Consider the following 17,680-nt stretch of genomic DNA (forward strand, 5'->3'; position numbering starts at 1 on the left):
TAATCTTTTTCAGTCCTGCCCTATTGTGGCTAGTAATAGTACCTGAATGTCACACCATAACCTGTATCATTTGCTTCATATGTACTGAGAAGAAATTGTCTGCTTAGAAGTAGTCCATGATAATAAATTATTATTGAATTTTATCTCATTGAATGACTGAAAATAATAATGTCATTTTGGACAAAACCAGACAGTGATAGTATCTGTAACTGCTGCTGAGAATATTGACAGTGAATTTGATGACAGTCCTTCAAGTGTAATCTTTCCCCTTTAACAATTTGATTGAAACTCCTATCTGCATATAGCACAGCAGAGGGCATTCCCTTCTTCAGATCCCTACAATGAGTCTAAAGTACTTTAACTGCTCTCATGGGCTAGGAGAGATATCAACTATATTTCAAAGAGAAAATTGCCTTTAAACATCTATTAAAATGTTCATGCCACCCTTTGTAAAGCATTTGTGTGAGTCCATTTGTTCCAACGCGACTTAGGTAAATATTTTTCTTATGCAGCAGGCTGTAAAATATTTCAGATTTTGTTAAAGTGCTGAAAAGCCAAATAGGCATTTACTAACAGTATATTTAAACCTTGGTTTCAAATGAAGCTATACATTTCTTTAGATTAAAAAGGCCAAATTATTATTTCAAAGAAAAACTGAAGGACTTACAATAATATATCCACACGCTAAAGCCGCAAATTTGCTTATGCAAACAAATCATGAGACCTGCTGCCTGCCCATCTCCTTCTATCCAACAATGTAGACTGATCCCTCTATACAAGCTTGATTTTAAGGACTGTAGAGTTGAACAGTATTTCAGGTTTGACTGGTGGTAAACTAGATAGAGGAGTAGTATAAGGGCAGAGTATAAGGGAAGTACAATAATTTGCTGAGAATAGTCAGTTATGTCTGAGTTACCATCAGGAGCAGTAGGGACTACCTTGGCACTTGTACCCAAGATGAAGAGATGTAGACTCGCACCTCTTTTTGACTATGCTATTACCCAAGCTGCATGAGCAATGTTAATAGCTGTGTATGCCATGATGTAGGAGACAGTCATTTGCTGTTTAGTGTCCTGTTCTAGGTAAACTCTGAGCTAGATCTTGTACCTGACATCAATACTTAAAAAAAGAAGTGTTCAAAATATGTTCAAAGCCCAGGATGTAGAAAAACACTCATGCTGCTTCTTTGCCATAACATGATAGCTGAAGCAAAAGGAATTTCGGGCGGGGGTGGGGGGAAATTGCTTGCAAAGATCACAAAGTCCCTTTCTATTTCAAGAAAGTGGTAAAGGAAACCATCCTTTTCAAACACGCTGTTTGTGCCTGCTAATTATTATCTTCAAGTACACTCCCCCTGGTGGGGATGAAAAGGTTATACTCTGAAAGGTGAGATTCAAAAATGCTATTCTGATTCTTGCCGTATTTCGCTTTTCACCCTAATTGCAGACTAGCACCGGGCATGCTTTCAGCTCATTATTCTCTACAGAGGCCTGCTAATGGTATTTCATCTACTGCCTAATTCTACAGCTTTAACATGGAAAAATTCCTTTCAAATTCAATACTGATGGAAAGCAAACAGTAGGCCTGCCTCTCTGCTTTTTGTTTAGCTGTTCAGTAACTGGATAAACATTAACCAGCTGGATAGTGCAATTATAATTTTTTTAAGGTACTGTAAATGCTTGCAACAGCATACTATCTGGCACCCTCACAAATATTAATGAATGCATTCTTGTTCTACTCACGCTATTAAGCGCGATTAAGTACTTTCACAAAGGTCATGCAGAAAATGAATGGCAGAACCAAGCGCTGAAGAAAATCCAAAGCTTTTTTACGAAGAGATACTTTTTAAGACATCCCAGAGCACAAACAGAAATAAGCAGAAGAAATACAATTAGTGGAAGGAATTGACATTAGATACTAATTATTTACTATGAGCCTGAACATACTTAGACATCGTTTCCAATGAACTCAGCAAACAGCTTGCTCAACAAGATCAGGAGTAAGGGTTTAGGATTTGGATTAAAAACACAGGAAAAAAGTAAATGCTAATATTCGCCTCTAGGGAAATCATCTCTACTAATTATTTGTCTACAGCTTTCCTCAGTACTGCAGTCTAAACTGCATTTGTAAACATCACTCCATTGTTCTGTAACAAGCAACTCAGTCACTCTTAGAGATTTCTTACTAAAATGTATTAAAGCAAAATTGAAGTTTGGCGTTATTATTAACTCTCTACAGAAAGGATAGAATTTGTACAGATAACAAGGGAAAGATCAATATTTGGAGACAAATATATGGGAAAATCTCTGTTCATACATGGGAATGTCTCTGTTAATTGTAGAATTAGAGCTAACAGTCATCAAACACAATGGCTGAGACTATTATTGTAACAGAATTTTCAAGTGTTGAAAGCTATTCAGAAGTGTAATCAAATGGCATGCTAAAAGCAAGAAACTTTTTTATTTCTGCTCCTAAGCTTTTAAGTTTCATGCATTTTTATGCAAAACCTATTTTTTTTACATTATGCACAAATGCCTTGATCTATAGGTATTTTTGTTATGTCTTAAAAATGTGTGCATAAATAATGACAAATACAAACCAATTCATATTTTCTGACAGATGCATTTAGCGTTGACCAAAGTTTAAAGTATCTTTTTTTTACTTTAAATATTTTTTGCTTATGTTCAGTCATGACAAGAAAGCTTTACATGTGCTTCTTATTCAAAATACAAAGGTACAAATGCTGTAAGGGACTGAAGATTTTCAGCTTTTTCTTGTATTGTCTGGAGGGGAAAAAAGTACATGTACTTATGATAAGTATAAGTACTTTCTTTGGCAAGTATTTATATGTTGACACATGCTAGTGAAGCATCCCAGATTGTTTTACTCAAAATCAGTTAACAATATACCAAATAGGAGATCTGGTTCTTCCTCTGGGACACTCTTTATCTTTTCTTAAATTGTTTCATTTATTTCAGGTATTTTTCATTTTCTTGTGGAGTCTTGAAGATGACAGTGTCATAAACATGCTCTTAGTGTCAGTGATATATTTGCTAAGAATAATGATCATCTAGTATTAAGTTATAAATGGGAAGAATCTCTCCTACTAAGTAATATGCATTTTTTTCCTTTTGTTTGTAGTAAAACCAGCTGAATCAAAATGAAATTTCTCTCACTACAAAGCATCACTCACCCACCAGATACTATGGCAGGTCACCACAGGCCATTCACATCTCCCCTGTCTTTAACCCTCATGGCTTCTTGGTATAGATGACAGAGATTCTGCTTCCTCCTGTTTTAGGTTAGGTTCATCCTGCCATTCATTTGTACACTTGTTAGACTACCCATTTGTAATCTCTTAAAAACTGTAGGTTCATCATGAATTTGCATTTCCACAGAAGGGCTAGGACCGGAAGTGGAAGGGTGCAAAATCTCTCATTTAGGCTGTCAAGGCTGAAGGTATGAGCTGGGGTTCAGCTGTGCAAGATGCAGTGAGGGAAGGAAACGTAGGAGAAAAGTACCAGGTATAGCAGCTGTACTGGAATAAAAAGATGACAGACTGGGGCTGCTATGTGGCTTAGCACAGCCACTCAGAAAGTACTCCCCAGAGCTGAGAGACATGTTCCCAACCTGTGGCGAAACTCAAAATAAGCCTTGCAGTTGCTTGCAACGTGGTACCAAGGAACCACAGAGAACGTTGCACCAAGTAACCTGAGTCTAGGACAGATGCAGAGGTGCTCCTTTTCTGGAGAAATGGATATATTGTTTGATCCATGTTAAAATGTATTTGTTCAGTAAAAATATATTTCCAGTATACAAAATAATTGTTAATAGTTATGCAGATGGAATGCATGGAAAATAAACTTGTATTTACACCTATGTTTTGCAAAACATACCAGTGCTAGCTACAAATATGTTTGAAGCAAGTTTTCTGTATTAAAACACTTCAGATAATCTTAAATTGGTAGATAATAAAACCCAGGAACAGCACATCCTATATAATAATTTGGGGTCAGTTTTGTCCCTGCTGCATTGCCCTTTCTGTGGTCTTGGACACAGCTGTGAAGAGGAGGAGGATCTCAAGTGGGGAACCAGAAAAAATGCGGGGTTCAGTGCACTAGCCTTCACAAGGCTCATTGCAGTTTGTACGGAAGTCTTCGGGTTCTTCCACTACCACCGTGTGCTCCAGAAGTGCCTTCATTCCGATTCAGCATTGGAAAGGGAGCACTTCTTTCCTTTTCACCTACGTCTCTCAAAGACAAAACAGAAAGAGGAGAATTTATAATTCCTAGGCATGCAGCCCTGTAGGGCTCTTTTAATGAAATCTAACGTGCAACAGGTTTCTGTAACCAGCTACCACTAGCCAAGAGGCAAGTATTACATACTTCAGTGTACTAAATGTATGCAAACTATGTACCGCAGGTAAAGTTGATTGTTTCCGACTTAGACCGGTGCATAAACTTCATACCGGGTCAGTCCAGCTGCGTAGGTGGAAACGGTCACTGTTGCACCGTACAAATTCTGCTGTCATTATGTGGACCTCGTTGGGAAGTGAAAGAAAGTGAAAAAAAAGTCATAGGAACCAGACAAAACCAATTTTTTCCTGCACTCTTGCAGCTTGTTCTTCTGAAGTCCATTTTTGATCTAAATCAAAAGGTGGACAAAGCCCATTTCAGCATTAGCAATCTAAAATAAAATCTCAGCTGAGATTAATTTGCATGAATAATGAAAGCTATTTTCAAGTGGGACGTTATATATATTTTTTAAAGTAAATGCTTACCTTTTTATTTTTCTGGGGCACTACCTACAGCACTCTTGGCTTTGTTTTGTGCTTTGAAGTTCAGACTAGTGACCAGCTGGAAATGGGTTTAGAGCTCCCCAACTGCTCTGGAAGCAATGGGGCAGATACTTAGGATTGAGAACTATTTAGTCTGACAATCAACCAGAACAATATTTTCAGAATAGTAAATCAAACTCATACCCATGAGCAGACAGTACAGAGAGGTCTAGAGCAAGAATTTTCATGCACCTGCCCTGATAAGCTGAGGTGCCACAGCCCATTGGTGACTTTCCACCAGTCTCAGAGGCTGATATTGCCATTGTCCGGATCCAAGTGACACTGATTTCTCTGGACTGCTTTAAAATCAAGCAGGGCAATGAAAAACCCAATTTTACATTTCTACAACGAAACAGGTCTTCCAGAAAAATCCAGAGGAGATGGGCCTGCCTCTCAGCCACCTGAAAGCACCGTCTGAAGGCCGGCAGGCAGACAAGAACCCACACTATGATTTTTAAGTTATTCACCAGCATCCTCATTCCTGAGGCATTCGCTGCATGACAACACCGGGGTGCCTCGTTCCTCCAGCTGGCCAGGAGGCCGCTCGGCAGCAACTCCCTCGCCCTGACAGAAACAAAGAAGGCTCGCTAGAGCGAGGCCGTAACATTTCCATCTGCAAACTGCCTTGAAAAAAATCCGCAAGAAAACAAGGTGGGTTTGGGGTTTTTTTCCCCTAAATACTTCTAGTGCACAACGTGGGGCACAAAAAACGAGGGCACCCGGCCGGCCTCAAGTGCAGGCCCTCACGAGTCAGCTGGGCAGCAGCAGTTCAGCAGGTGGGCAGGGGGACAGGGTAGTGGCACCTCTCCTCCGTGCCGTGGGGCACCCTTCTGGCTTCCACGTGGGCTTTTAAAAATAACCAGCTCTGCCAAGGTGCCTGCCTGTGGGAGGGTGCGCCAGGCTGCAGCTGGACTTCACCCTCATGCAAAAGCTGCCGCGCTCCAAGGGTGGGGATGGCCAACGGGGCCCGCGGGTGAACGCCCGCTCAGGGCCTCCTCCCTGAGGAACGGCCTCCTCCCTGAGGCACAGCCCCGCGTAGGCAGGCGCCCGGCCCGGGGCCGAGGGCCGCGCTGCCGCCCGAGGCCGGTGTGGGGCGGCGGCGGCGGCACCAGCCCCGTCGGGCGGTTGGCGCCAGAACCGGCCAGATCCGGCCGGCGCTCAGCTGGCCCCGCGCTGCCGCTCCAGTTCGTCTCCCGCTCGGGGCGGCGTGTGTTAAACTACTACTTAAAAAAAAAAAAAAGAAAAATTATTCCCCCGCTGAGGACCGGGACGGGCTTTCTTCCCCTCGAGATCTTAAGATCTGCCCCCCCGCTCCTTCCCCCCGCCTCCCAGCCAGCTCCCACCTCCCCTGAGGGGAGGCGGGCGCCCGCCCGCCCGCCGTACCTGGCGCCCTCTGCCCGGGGAGGAGAGCGCCGCGCCGCCCCGGCCCCAACGGCACCGGCACCGGCCGCCGAGCAGGTGGGCGCGCAGGGGCGCAGCGCTGCGGCTGGTGGGGTCGGGGGGTGTCCGGTGCCTCCGACCCGCCGCGCCGCCCCCGTCAGCCGGAGGCGCCGGGGCCGGGGCCCCAGCGAGGCGGCCGCCTCCCCTCGGCGCTGGGTCCGGGGGGCGCGGTGGGCGAGGCGGCCCGAAGGCCGGAGCTCCCGCCGCGCCGCGGGAGCCGAGACAACTCGGCGGAGAAACTTGCTGCCGGGGCCGGGGCCGGGGCCGGGGCGGCCGGGCACCGCCGCGACCCGCTCCCCCGCGCCCCGCGGGGGGCTCCGCTACGCCGCCGGGCCAGGCCGGGCCGGGCCCCCGTTAGCGGCCGGCCAGGGAGGGCATGGGGGTCCCGGGGAGACCTAAGCCTTTGGGATGCGGTGACTCACAGCGGCGGAGGAAGCGTGGCTGCACGTTAGGTACAGGTTTTGCGTGGTGCTGCTCTTCTGTTTTGTCAAGTAAAGGGAAACGGGCTGTTTTCAGGCGGCGGTGGGTAGGAAGAACTTTTTTCCTAGTTCTCGCCCTTGAAATAGGTGTGCTGGCGTAGGTCAGCTGAGAAAACGCCGTTGACTAATTGTAAAAGCTACCATGTATTGAATGCTTATGTACCTGCTGCAGGGGGAATGCCGGAGAAGCGTTGGAAAGAAGCTCCTAAAGGTTTAATAATAATTAGCATGGGTAAAAATGACACTAAAATCTTGTCATTGATGCATCAGCCTGTTTGCACTAATACAGAGCGACAGGGAATGTGTTGGTAGTGGGTAGCGAAAGGAGGGGGGGGGTGTTATTATTCTTAGGATATGCTTGGAGTTTGCAAAGGCATAGCAGGGGTACGTGATGCCACAGCCCGCATCTCTGCCGGGGCAGGGGGGAGTGGAGGAAGGGTGTGTTTGCATTGTTCAAGAAGTTCGGGAGTTCTAGGAATAGGAAGGACATGTGAGGCCAGCATGCCTTTTTTTTCATTTGTTACTGAAAGTGGAATATTACTAAGTGAGATTTCTGAAAGGTAGGAAAATAAATCTGATTTAGGAGAGAAGACACTGAGATACTAAATGAAGATTGATGATTTCAACACAGGATGGTCTTGGGACAGTCTGGATTTATGGGCTAAAATTTGCAAGTGCTTCTGGTGTTTCAGGCAGTGAAATATTGCTGAAATTGTGATAACAGTGATACCTGTTATCCTGCATGCTGCATGAATCGAATTGTTGAACTGCTTCCTGATATGTTCAGTTTCTCCATCTGCACATCCAGCACAAACTCCTGCTTATTTAACAACATGTGTTTGTATAATCATTGTTAAAATCTTGAGTTCACATTCTTTGTACTGAAAGACTAGCCACAGGCAAAATGATCAAGGAAATGAATACAACTTCATTCCGTGATGGCAGTCCGAGCTGGGACGCTCGTTAGGTATGTGTGCGTGAGGATTATTCCCGTTCAGTGCGTGGACCTGTGACCCAAAACAGTGTCCCGGCTGGAATGTGCAGGCGGTGCAGACGCTGCTGCCACCCACGGCTCGTAAGGGACATTGCCCAACGTGAGGTGGAAAGATTGAGTCTGCTTTGCCGTCAGTTACTAGCTTCCATGTACAAGGTAACATACAAGAAGCTCAGTGTGGGACCCTTAAAGAGGATTGCGTAAGTGTGCTTTGTTTCACAGATAGAATGCTTTGGATGTTTTGCTGTAGATGATGATGACAAAATGTGGCTTAGACTCATAACCAGAAAGAAATTCTGTGGGAGTCGATTCTCTTCCTGTAGAAGATCCTGGTCAAGGAATGGGGCTTAACAACCAGCATGCAATCCCTCTTGATGTTACAGTGACACTGTTGTTAAACATTTTTAAGTGTTATCTACAATGTCTTATTAAGATTGAGACTCCAGTAGGCTAAGTGGCATACGAAATTGCACAAAAGTGCAGATGTCTGTACCAGCTTGCAATATAAGTATGAAACTCGATTTAAAAAAAAAAAAAAAAATCAAGAATATACATTCTGTGAAGATGTGTGTGTAAATAGTTTGATCAGCTTTGCATACAGACTTCAGTTGCTTAGGGGCAGATGCAAAGCTTAATTCATTAGCTGCAGTGTTCAAGTCATTGCTGGTTTGGATCTATTCCTGAAAATGACTGAGATGCACTTGAGTTTCTGATTCTGTGATTGTACTGCACTGGAAAGAGCAACATATGACTGTATTTATTAAATAATGTAGTGTAATACCAAGCAACTCCCTCGTTTTTTTCCCTCTCTCCAATGGCACCTCCAAAAGGAAATACAAATAAAGAGCCTGTAACATCACAATTTCTGTAACTGCAGTACATCAGGAAGGGCCATGCTAGGATTGCGTACATAATGACTACTAAATCTGAATTTGCAGAAAGTATTTAGGTAATTTTTGTTTTGAACAGTAAATCAAAACATAGCAGTGTCATGTCTCAGTAATTACACCATAAAGGTCAGCAGTGTTGAATGTCATAACAGAACATAGCATAGATCCTAATAGATGCTCTTTATACTTGAAAAGAATAATTTTCTTCGTTGATGAGGTTAGTATTTTGGGAAATTCATTATCCTCTGAAAAGAAGACCTTGAACTGAAAACAATATCTTAGTCATAACAAATACAAAAATATTTGCACATTTTAAGAGGTAGATGTTAAAAGCTTCAGAGTTGAATAACATGATTTACTATTTTGTATTATATTTAAAATAAATATTAACTGATATTAAATATTAAATAGTTTAATATTAATATTTAAAAATATTCTAGCTTCCAAGAGAAACAGAGCAGCGAAAGGATAGGTGTCAAATTTCTTTGTATGTTTGTTAGTCAGAACTCACCTATAAGAATTACATAATTTTTGAGAAGCATCTGCTTCTGTGGAAGCTTTTCTTCTCTGTGCTCAGTGACTGGGACAAGTTCTCTTCAGTTATCAAAAGTGAGACTGGACTAGCTCAGTTCGGGTCTCCTACCCTTGACTTCTGTAAGTTACTGATCCTGGATGTGTGTGAGCATCTGCTGCATTATTATGTGGGTATTTTGTGCCATTCATTATAAAGTCTAATAAATGAGATCACAAATGAAAAATTGAAGCAGATGATTGCTTTGGGAAAATGATACTGGGCTGTGTTGTGCCAGAATAAAGATTCCTAGCTTCTTCTTCAGAGTATATGTAAAATTAATATCTAAATAAACATAATAATCAACTATAATATCCAGTAAATTCTTTTATCTAAAAGTCCTCAGTACTCACAATGAATTAGTAGTGACTGCTATGCAGCTTTGAGGTATAGGTTTCTGGAATGCCTTTACTGCTTATTCTTACAGATCTTCCTCAATTAGTCTGTGCTCTTACACAAAGTAGTTACTCTCTTTGAAAGACTGAAGCTTTCTGAAAATTGGCTTATAGTAGCAAAACCTTAATGGGACTTCACAGTTGCTTTTTCATCTGTGGTTGTTCTGCATCAGGGTTGTCCAGTGGCTTTGTAGCCAGGATGAACAGTGATGCAAACAGTGCTATATTTGCAAACAGAAAAAATGTTCTTGGGCCTTCCAAATCAGAGAGAAAGAGTGTATTTTTAGACAAAATTGTATTCTTTTGAATATGCCCACCTTAATTTGACTTCTGAGTATTGTAGAGTGGACTCATTCGGTATTACGTGTAAGACAGCTGTAAAGCTGCCTTTGGATTGCTTTGAAAGTATGTGAAACAACTGAAGCATTTTCATAAGGTGTGAAAAGCATATTTTCATGCCTTGGTAATTCAGACAACAGCTGAAATGGATTTCCTTTAGACTACCAGACATCCTCCTCTCTCTCAAATGAGATAATGCATGGGGAGCCTGATTCTTCTTTGCATTGACCCTCTGTCATCTTTCGCCACTGTTAGGCATAGATCCATAACTGTCTGTGTAGAGAATGGTATCATTTTGTAGCCAGCCCAGGTAGAGGAGAGGAAGGTAACAGCTGTACTACAGCTACAGTATAAGTGAAAATACAAAGTGAAAAGCAGTGGAAAACTGGACCAAAGGTCTGTACAAGATAAAGTTCACTAAATGTAAGAACAGAAATTCAGTGTGAATGCACTTGCTCAGTCTTGACACTGCTCTTACAAATGTCTAAGAAAACTACCTCCTGTGTCTGCTCTGGAGCTTCAATGTAATGGATATGCTATATCCTTCATTTACACTGTTGGCAACTGCCATGTCTGCCTTGATAAATTAAAGCGTTGGCTAGAAATTACAGTGCTTCTCTTTGATTCATAAGATAGGGGTAAAATGCTTCCTTCTAGGTGAACAAAGTGAATGAATGGGTTTAGATATAGCAACCCTTTGTGTTGGTCCCTTCCACAAGCTATACGCAGGTCCGTAAATGACTATTGTACCATTTAACTTTTTCTCGTTGCTATATCATGTTTTACTCCCTTCATTAGAAGTAACAAAAAAAGAAAAAGAGGAGAGCAGAATGTGGTACTGGGTCACAAGGGAGGTCTTGGGATCTTTTGTTCCCCCTTTGTATCCTCTTGTTTGAAAGGTATTATGTTATTGATTTCCTAACTGGCATAGTTTTGTGCAGTGAAAAATGTACATGCACCAGTGCTACTGAATGCGTATAAAATAGTCCTGGCAGGTTTGGGGCTTTTGTCCAAGTCAGTTACACTTTTGTTGTATGCTAAAGAAGAAAAGAAATAACACTGTATCTATACAAAATCTATAGATCTGCTGTGTCGAATAGACACATGAAGAAAATCATGAGGCGCAGAAAAGGCAAGCCAGGCTTACATATCAGCAAAACAGAGCATTTTTTTTAGCAACTTATTTTCAGAGGGAATGTTTGCTCCTCTTGGGGATGCGTCAATCACTGCAAAAATATCTGTCAAATTCTGCCTAGGATTTGGACAGAAAGTTGCTTCAGTTGATCAGTGGTGCAAGTGCAAACAGCTTAACACACGTTAGTGATGTTATTTCTATCACCGCAGCTTGTATTTGCTTGAGTATTTTCAGTATTAAACCCAAAGAATTGACCTCACTTCTACTGAAAGCAAAGGAAAATTTAGCATAAAAATTAATAAGAGATGGTTTAGTCCCTAAATTAGTAAATTGACAGAGGGGGTGGAGACTGTCTCTGTGTTGAGCTGTGTGAGTGACAGATGTGGGGCCCAACAGGGCATTTAATGCAGAGTGAAAGCCTTTTTTAGCCTTGAAATGACTAAGTAGCAAGGAAATTATGCAAAAGCCGATTGTACAAAATATTCTTGGATCAAGTGATCATGAGTTTACATGACTTAACAGTAGGATAAATGATGCACTGCCGGGGCGGGGGGTGGTACTTGAGCTCGCTCTGAATGAGCTGTACCAGGAGCAGCAAAGGCCAGTATAGCTGCAGAACGGGTATACTCTGGTTGCTTTGCTGCTTTCCTGTGCCCAGACTGTTTTACCTAGTTGTTTTTCTCCAAAATTTCAGTCTTGTATCCAGTCTGTCAATGTGAGGCTTTGTATGTTGGCACTAATACTTACCAGCTCTAGTCAGGATATATCTCCTGGTACCTCCTAGAATCACATTTCATTTTTTCAGAGCCAAATCAGCCTAGTTCTGCATTTCCTTTGTTTTTCTTAGTACTAGCAACCTGTGCTGAACCTCTAGTATCATCATGGAGAATTACTTACTTTTGCACCATGCGCAGTGTTTCTTTCCCCAGGGCAGACAACTCTACCTTTTAAATGAATTGGCTCCGTTTGTCTTGCCTTGGGTCAGCAGCAGGCAACAGATGAGGTGAATGGTGAAAAGAGCAAAGACAAAGAAGAAAGTGGAGAGTGGGCATGGAGAGAGTGGTAAACCACTTAGCAAAGGAGAGAAATTGTCACAGAGGGAAGTAAAAAAAAAGAGAAGGGCCAGATCCAGACTGCTAAAAGTGAAAGCTGGAGTCCAAAACGAGCATAAAACTTGACACCAGAGTTGGTGGAAATGAGTGAGTCCTCATCATTACCCTGCCTGGTCTGAATGTAGCAGATACTGGCTGTACTGGAAGTATTCTTGGGAGCCGATTCTGGCAGCTGATTCTGATCTGCTTGTTCAAAGAAGGAAAATTGTAGAAAACCACTTTGCTCCTTTGTGTCTATGATAGACACAACTTCAAAGAAATCTTCTGTTGTCAGTTAATCGCTAGAATTACTTTCCTTCTTCAGCAGGCAGCAAAGTCAGTTGACTATTTTTGGATTCCTAGTGTTCATTGCTTATTCTGTCTGTACGGGTATGTATCCATCACATTGTCCTTTCTGAATATAATGACTTTCACAAAGAATTGCAATTCAAGTCCTTTAATAAGTAAAAGTGCTGCATCTTCAATTTAATAAAACTCATTGTTTTTTCTGAGAACTTTGTTTTACTAGCAATTCTGAACTAGGCCTACAAATAAAAACATCTTTTATCAGGGATTTTTTTTGTTACAGTTGCAAATGACTTTGCGATTTGTTGTTCATTGTACAAAGTTAAATTGTTGTCCTGAGTAAATGGATATAAGTTTGGAGCTAGATATTTTGTCTGCTGCCTTTAAAAACAGCTAACAATTTTTTGTACAAGAAAGCATATTTACACTTCTACACACATAGGAAGTTTTATAAATATAGCAGCTGTGACTCTTAAGGGGCAATAAGAACACTTTGCGTTTTAATTTTTTCAGAACAATTAATTAGTTAAAATACTAAAAATGCAATATTATGGTAGTGTAGCAAGGATTCCTAAATAATATAAGGGGTTATATACCTTTTACTTATAAGTATGGAAGCTTCACCCTGGTGTAAATATCATCTAAGATTAAGTTATCAACTGCATCATTGAAATGGAGCAGCAGTTTCAACAGGATTGACAGATAAGAGCATGAAAGTAAGAATGTATAAACATGTTCAGAAATTGTAGTTTAATTTGTCAGGATGTTAGGGTTAGCATTTTTACCATTGGAAATAGATTTTGAAGGGAAATTAAGTAATCACAACTTCACTGAAAACCATGATCAAAGCTTCCCATTCTTTCTTTGAGGTGAGGATTTCCGTAGCAACTTATTCCTGCAGGTGACCAGATCATCACGTTTTACATCCCTTATGAAAGACAATTCTCCTTACAGCATACAGTGACCACAGTCCATGCTGGGGCATGATACTGATACTGTGTTGTAGGGAAGAATGGCTCATGTTGAATTGCCAGATTTATTTTCCTTGCATTGGCAGTATTATACTGTGTTTCTTGAGCTGGTAGATGTCAGCCTGACGTGGCATGCATACAGGTTTCTATAAATTTATATTTTCAAGATGGAAAGCTGCAAAAATAGGATCTCTGATGAAACATCATGTGGTTGAAAGTGAAAATTTTAGAATTATTTGAGACATGGATTTTGAAAGTCCTGTAGTCTTCTGATACCCACATTTGCAAATTCTTTTCACTTGACTGGCATTTGAAAACAGACATTTGTTGAGCTGTGTATAGCGAATATGAAAAAGCAAGATGCTGAACACTGCCTTGTTTGGGTTTTCTATTTTGATGCTAGATGCTTTATTGGAAAGCAAAACTTTCTTCTGTTAGGGGAATCGATTAAACAACTTTAGGAATTTCTTTGGTGGAAAGCTTTCTGTGTACAGGTATACTTTTCAGATATCTATATTATATGAATGATAGTAAATAAATATAGGAATAACTATAAAGAAGTATATTATTAATAATTATGTGAAAACATACAATTTAATTCTCTGCAGAAACCGCAAAACTTGCAAGTGTTAACTTGAAGCATCAGATTGCCTCTACTAAGAGAGCTCAAGTGCTATTCACACTGAAACTCTAAGGCGTATAAAAGTAAACAGTCATCTTCAGAATGTGGCAGTGACCTTGAACTTCCACTGAGCTGTACTTTATTTAGCTTAGGCCAATGATTAACTTTGCTAATGATTGTATATCCAATTCGCCATTGTTTATATATCTGGCAGTGAAATATGCCATGGTTGTCTTTGGGTGGACGATACCGTATATTTCAAGGAAACCCTTTGTATAAATTGTTTCCTTTGCAAAGTTACCACTTTGTGCAAGTCCTAATTGCTTCTAATTTACCTCATTTGTCTTTGGACTCTTTAACTTGAGGTTAACACTACAGTTGGCATAATATATTTCTTCATCTTATGTGTCATTCTTTTCATCTGACTCCTTATTTAAAAGAGAATGACAAATTCTCTTATTCTGCTCCCTTACAGCAATTAGTCTTCTATGGCAGGTCCCCACGGAGCAGAGAAAGCTACACCCAGAAATACTCATGTATAGGGACGCGAAGTCATCTGTGCAGCTTTGTCTCTGAATGGAGGTTTGTCAAGGCATAGCACTTTAATTTCTAGTGTCAGCACTGTAGGGAACCCAGCAGAGATCTGCCCACAGCACACATGGAAGCAAAGTGTCTTCCAGTTCCTGTTATCTGTGCTAGGTCAGCCCTAGCCAGTTCGTTGCAGTGTTATCAGGCTCCTGACAGAATAACAGTCATGCTGTTTTTTCAGGCAGAAAGGGGATGCAGCCCTTAGCTGGATCAAGCCTGGTGGAAATAGTCCAAGCTGAGGAGAACTTACATTCCTTGGCTTAAATGCAGGATACTGTTACGTGCTGTCAGACAATCCCGCAGACTGTGTAGACAAATGCTGCTTAAGAGTGTTTCATTGGGTATTAAATGGAGGGAGAGCCCTCGAGGTTTGTACATTTCAATGGAATTGAAAAAGCCAGATTCTGCCTTTAGTTGCAGTGATGTAAATGTCAACTGAGAGCAGCAATTTCTCTCTTAGGTTGTATACAGTCCAGGTATTGTCTGTTAGGAAATGATGAAAGGTTAGAGTTTTCTTAGTCAGCTGTAGGAATGTACCTGTGAATGTCTTAAAATATATATAGTAAGGTGGTTATGTACGTGAGTGTTTGCCTTTCTTCTGTAAAAGAAGGTTGTAACAGTTTGACACTTCTGCACTGCTCTTAAATCTCTCAAATATGGCAGAGACTATCAATTTTTTTTGTGGACAGTTATTTTTGCAGAGGAGAAAGAAACTGTGAGGATACTCAGAGGCTCTACCTTGATTATTCCTTGTTCTGTTCTCTAAACACAAAATGGCATTCACACTGAAAGCAGTAGAAAGAAATGTAGCATCTGATGCTTAAAAATTACATGGTTTGATTCTGTTATAATTAAAATCTAAACTGGTTCATTCCAAACAGAAGCTTTTTCCAAGTCATTTCCAGTTGTGTGATAGTGACAGCAGAAAAATTGATCTGTATAACACATCTGCCCTTCTCTGTTTTTCTCTTCTCTGCCTCTACATGTGTTGTACTGTCTTTAAAAGATGCGTGGTATGCTTGTACCAGTGATTTCAGCTGTTCTTCAGTGATGTTTGACAGGAGCAAGTGGGGACACAATTAGGCTCATTGTCTACTTCTCAGATCGTGAAAGTTGAGCAGATGCTTATTGATGCTGTTTCTCCTGTGTAATTTTAAAATTCTTTTAGTTTTCTGTTACAATAGAAGGTTTTAAAAGTTATGACTCGGAACACTATAGCTAATGGGGAAATCATACTTGACTGTATAAAAGCTGATTAAAAGTTAAAAACAGAGTTTGTGGTCTACTTCTTTTCTTCACTTTTTAATCAAGAAAATAAGACCAATATTTTAGATAAGCTTTCCTGCACACCTTTGAAATAGTTACCCCAGCCTTCACTTTGAGGCGAAAAATTCTGTGAATTTCTCCAAAGCTGAATTACCTACCTCAGAATGCGCAGTTGCAGTGATTGCAAATCCAGTAATAATGAATCAGTTCTTTTGCAGTCCTTTCTCCAAACTGATTAAAAGGGTTGTATTTTCAGTTCCAACCATGTTGTTTCGTATTGATTATACCACCTAAAGACCTAAGGACAATAGCCATTTAAAAAAAAAAAAAGTGCTACTAGTTAAGTAATATTTTTGTGTATAAATGCATATCATGTGCATTTAAATAATTGTGATTTTTCCCCTCTGTCTTTTCCCCTTCTAGACATTGTTCTAAGTTGAAGGTACAGCTGTTTCATGCCTTTCCATGGTGGGTGAAGGTATTTTAGCATAGCCTTTGCAGACAGACCTGTGGTGGTCCTGCTGAGCATCAGTACAGCAGGAGACATGTCAGCTGCTGTCCAAAAACTGTGTTGTTTCTTAGTGTGGCTCTGTGCTCCCAGCAGGACTTTGTCTTAGTGTGAGCCCAGCACTGTGGCAGTGACAGTTTAGAAGGAGACCTTTGGGAAGTGCTTGGATCAGAGCTTGTGGGCAAGGTGAGACCAAATCTGCATAAAAGCTTAGGCAGAGATATTGAGTTTCCCACAGATGAGTCCAGCACGCGACTGAGAGAGCATTCCATGAAGAAGAAAGATCTGCATGTACTCTGTCTTCTCTGACACTTCAAAATTAAAGTCTGGGTGAAGATTTTATTTGGGCCTTCAGAAATTAGGAGCATGAGTTCTACATTGAGGACTGCACTGTAGTTCTTAAACCCAGCTGCTATTCAAGCAAGCACTGTGAGGAGAAGCAAGGAACAATCTGTGACACCTGAAATTACCAGTTTTAGAATTACCCTTACCAAGAGAACAAAAAAAGACCAATTGTTTTAAGATCAGAGAGCAGTAATAATGTTCACTGACTAATGGGATGACTTGTGAGAAGCAAAACAGCTCAAAAAGTATAACTAGTCCTTGTAAATGTACTTCTGAATTATAATTCTTATATTTCACAAAGCTGATGCTGAGGGGTAGGAGAAACTATTTTGCTTGGTACAAGGTAGTCATATGCAGTGGAGTGCAAATGGGATCAAACTAAGAAAAGGGGAAATTAGGCTGAGTGTCAGGCAGTCTGAACTATGAGAGTTATTTGACTGTGAAAGAGCTTCCCAAGGGAAATAATACAAGCCACATTATTTGGGACACCTAAAATTAGACTTCAGAAAGCACTAAAAAAAATGTACAACCTTGCTTCGGTAGGGAGGTGGACTAGAAAAGGCAGGGTTTGGGATTTTCCTATTTTTGCAATTCTGCAATTGTTGGGCCTGATTCTGTTCTGTGACGTGGAAGTCAAGGGAAGATTTACATTACTTTTTTGCCTGAGAAAACAGGCTAAACACACAGGCTTCTCCCCTCCACCTATTGCCAACTTTTTAAACTATCTCTTTATTTCTGTTCCTTGGGTAATTCAGACAGCTCTTCTAATTATAAAGATGTATATTTAGAGGAGAGGGGAAAGCATGCATGTGCCTTAAGGACCCTTCGTGGCATTTCCCTCATCTGGCTCTTAACAGACACTAGAACTGATCAACATGATACTACTTTTTTGTTTTTAATTCA

The 17,680-nt window shown here is 41.0% G+C and overlaps 1 protein-coding gene across 4 annotated transcripts in view; it reads left to right on the forward strand.

The window, feature by feature from the left end:
- Positions 1 to 5,620: 5,620 nt before the first annotated feature.
- Positions 5,621 to 17,680, forward strand: part of WIPF3 (WAS/WASL interacting protein family member 3) — a 36,561-nt gene continuing 24,501 nt past the window's right edge. For 2 of the 4 annotated variants that reach the window (XM_075051585.1, XM_075051602.1), the window contains exon 1: positions 5,621 to 6,295. The gene's annotated coding sequence lies outside the window, so the exon portion shown is untranslated. Of the gene's footprint in view, positions 6,296 to 6,651; positions 6,730 to 17,680 lie in introns of those variants that run through there. The other 2 variants (XM_075051611.1, XM_075051593.1) reach the window with 2 other exon arrangements.

This window comes from Buteo buteo, chromosome 2 (genome assembly GCF_964188355.1).
Source record: "Buteo buteo chromosome 2, bButBut1.hap1.1, whole genome shotgun sequence".
NCBI lineage: Eukaryota > Metazoa > Chordata > Aves > Accipitriformes > Accipitridae > Buteo > Buteo buteo.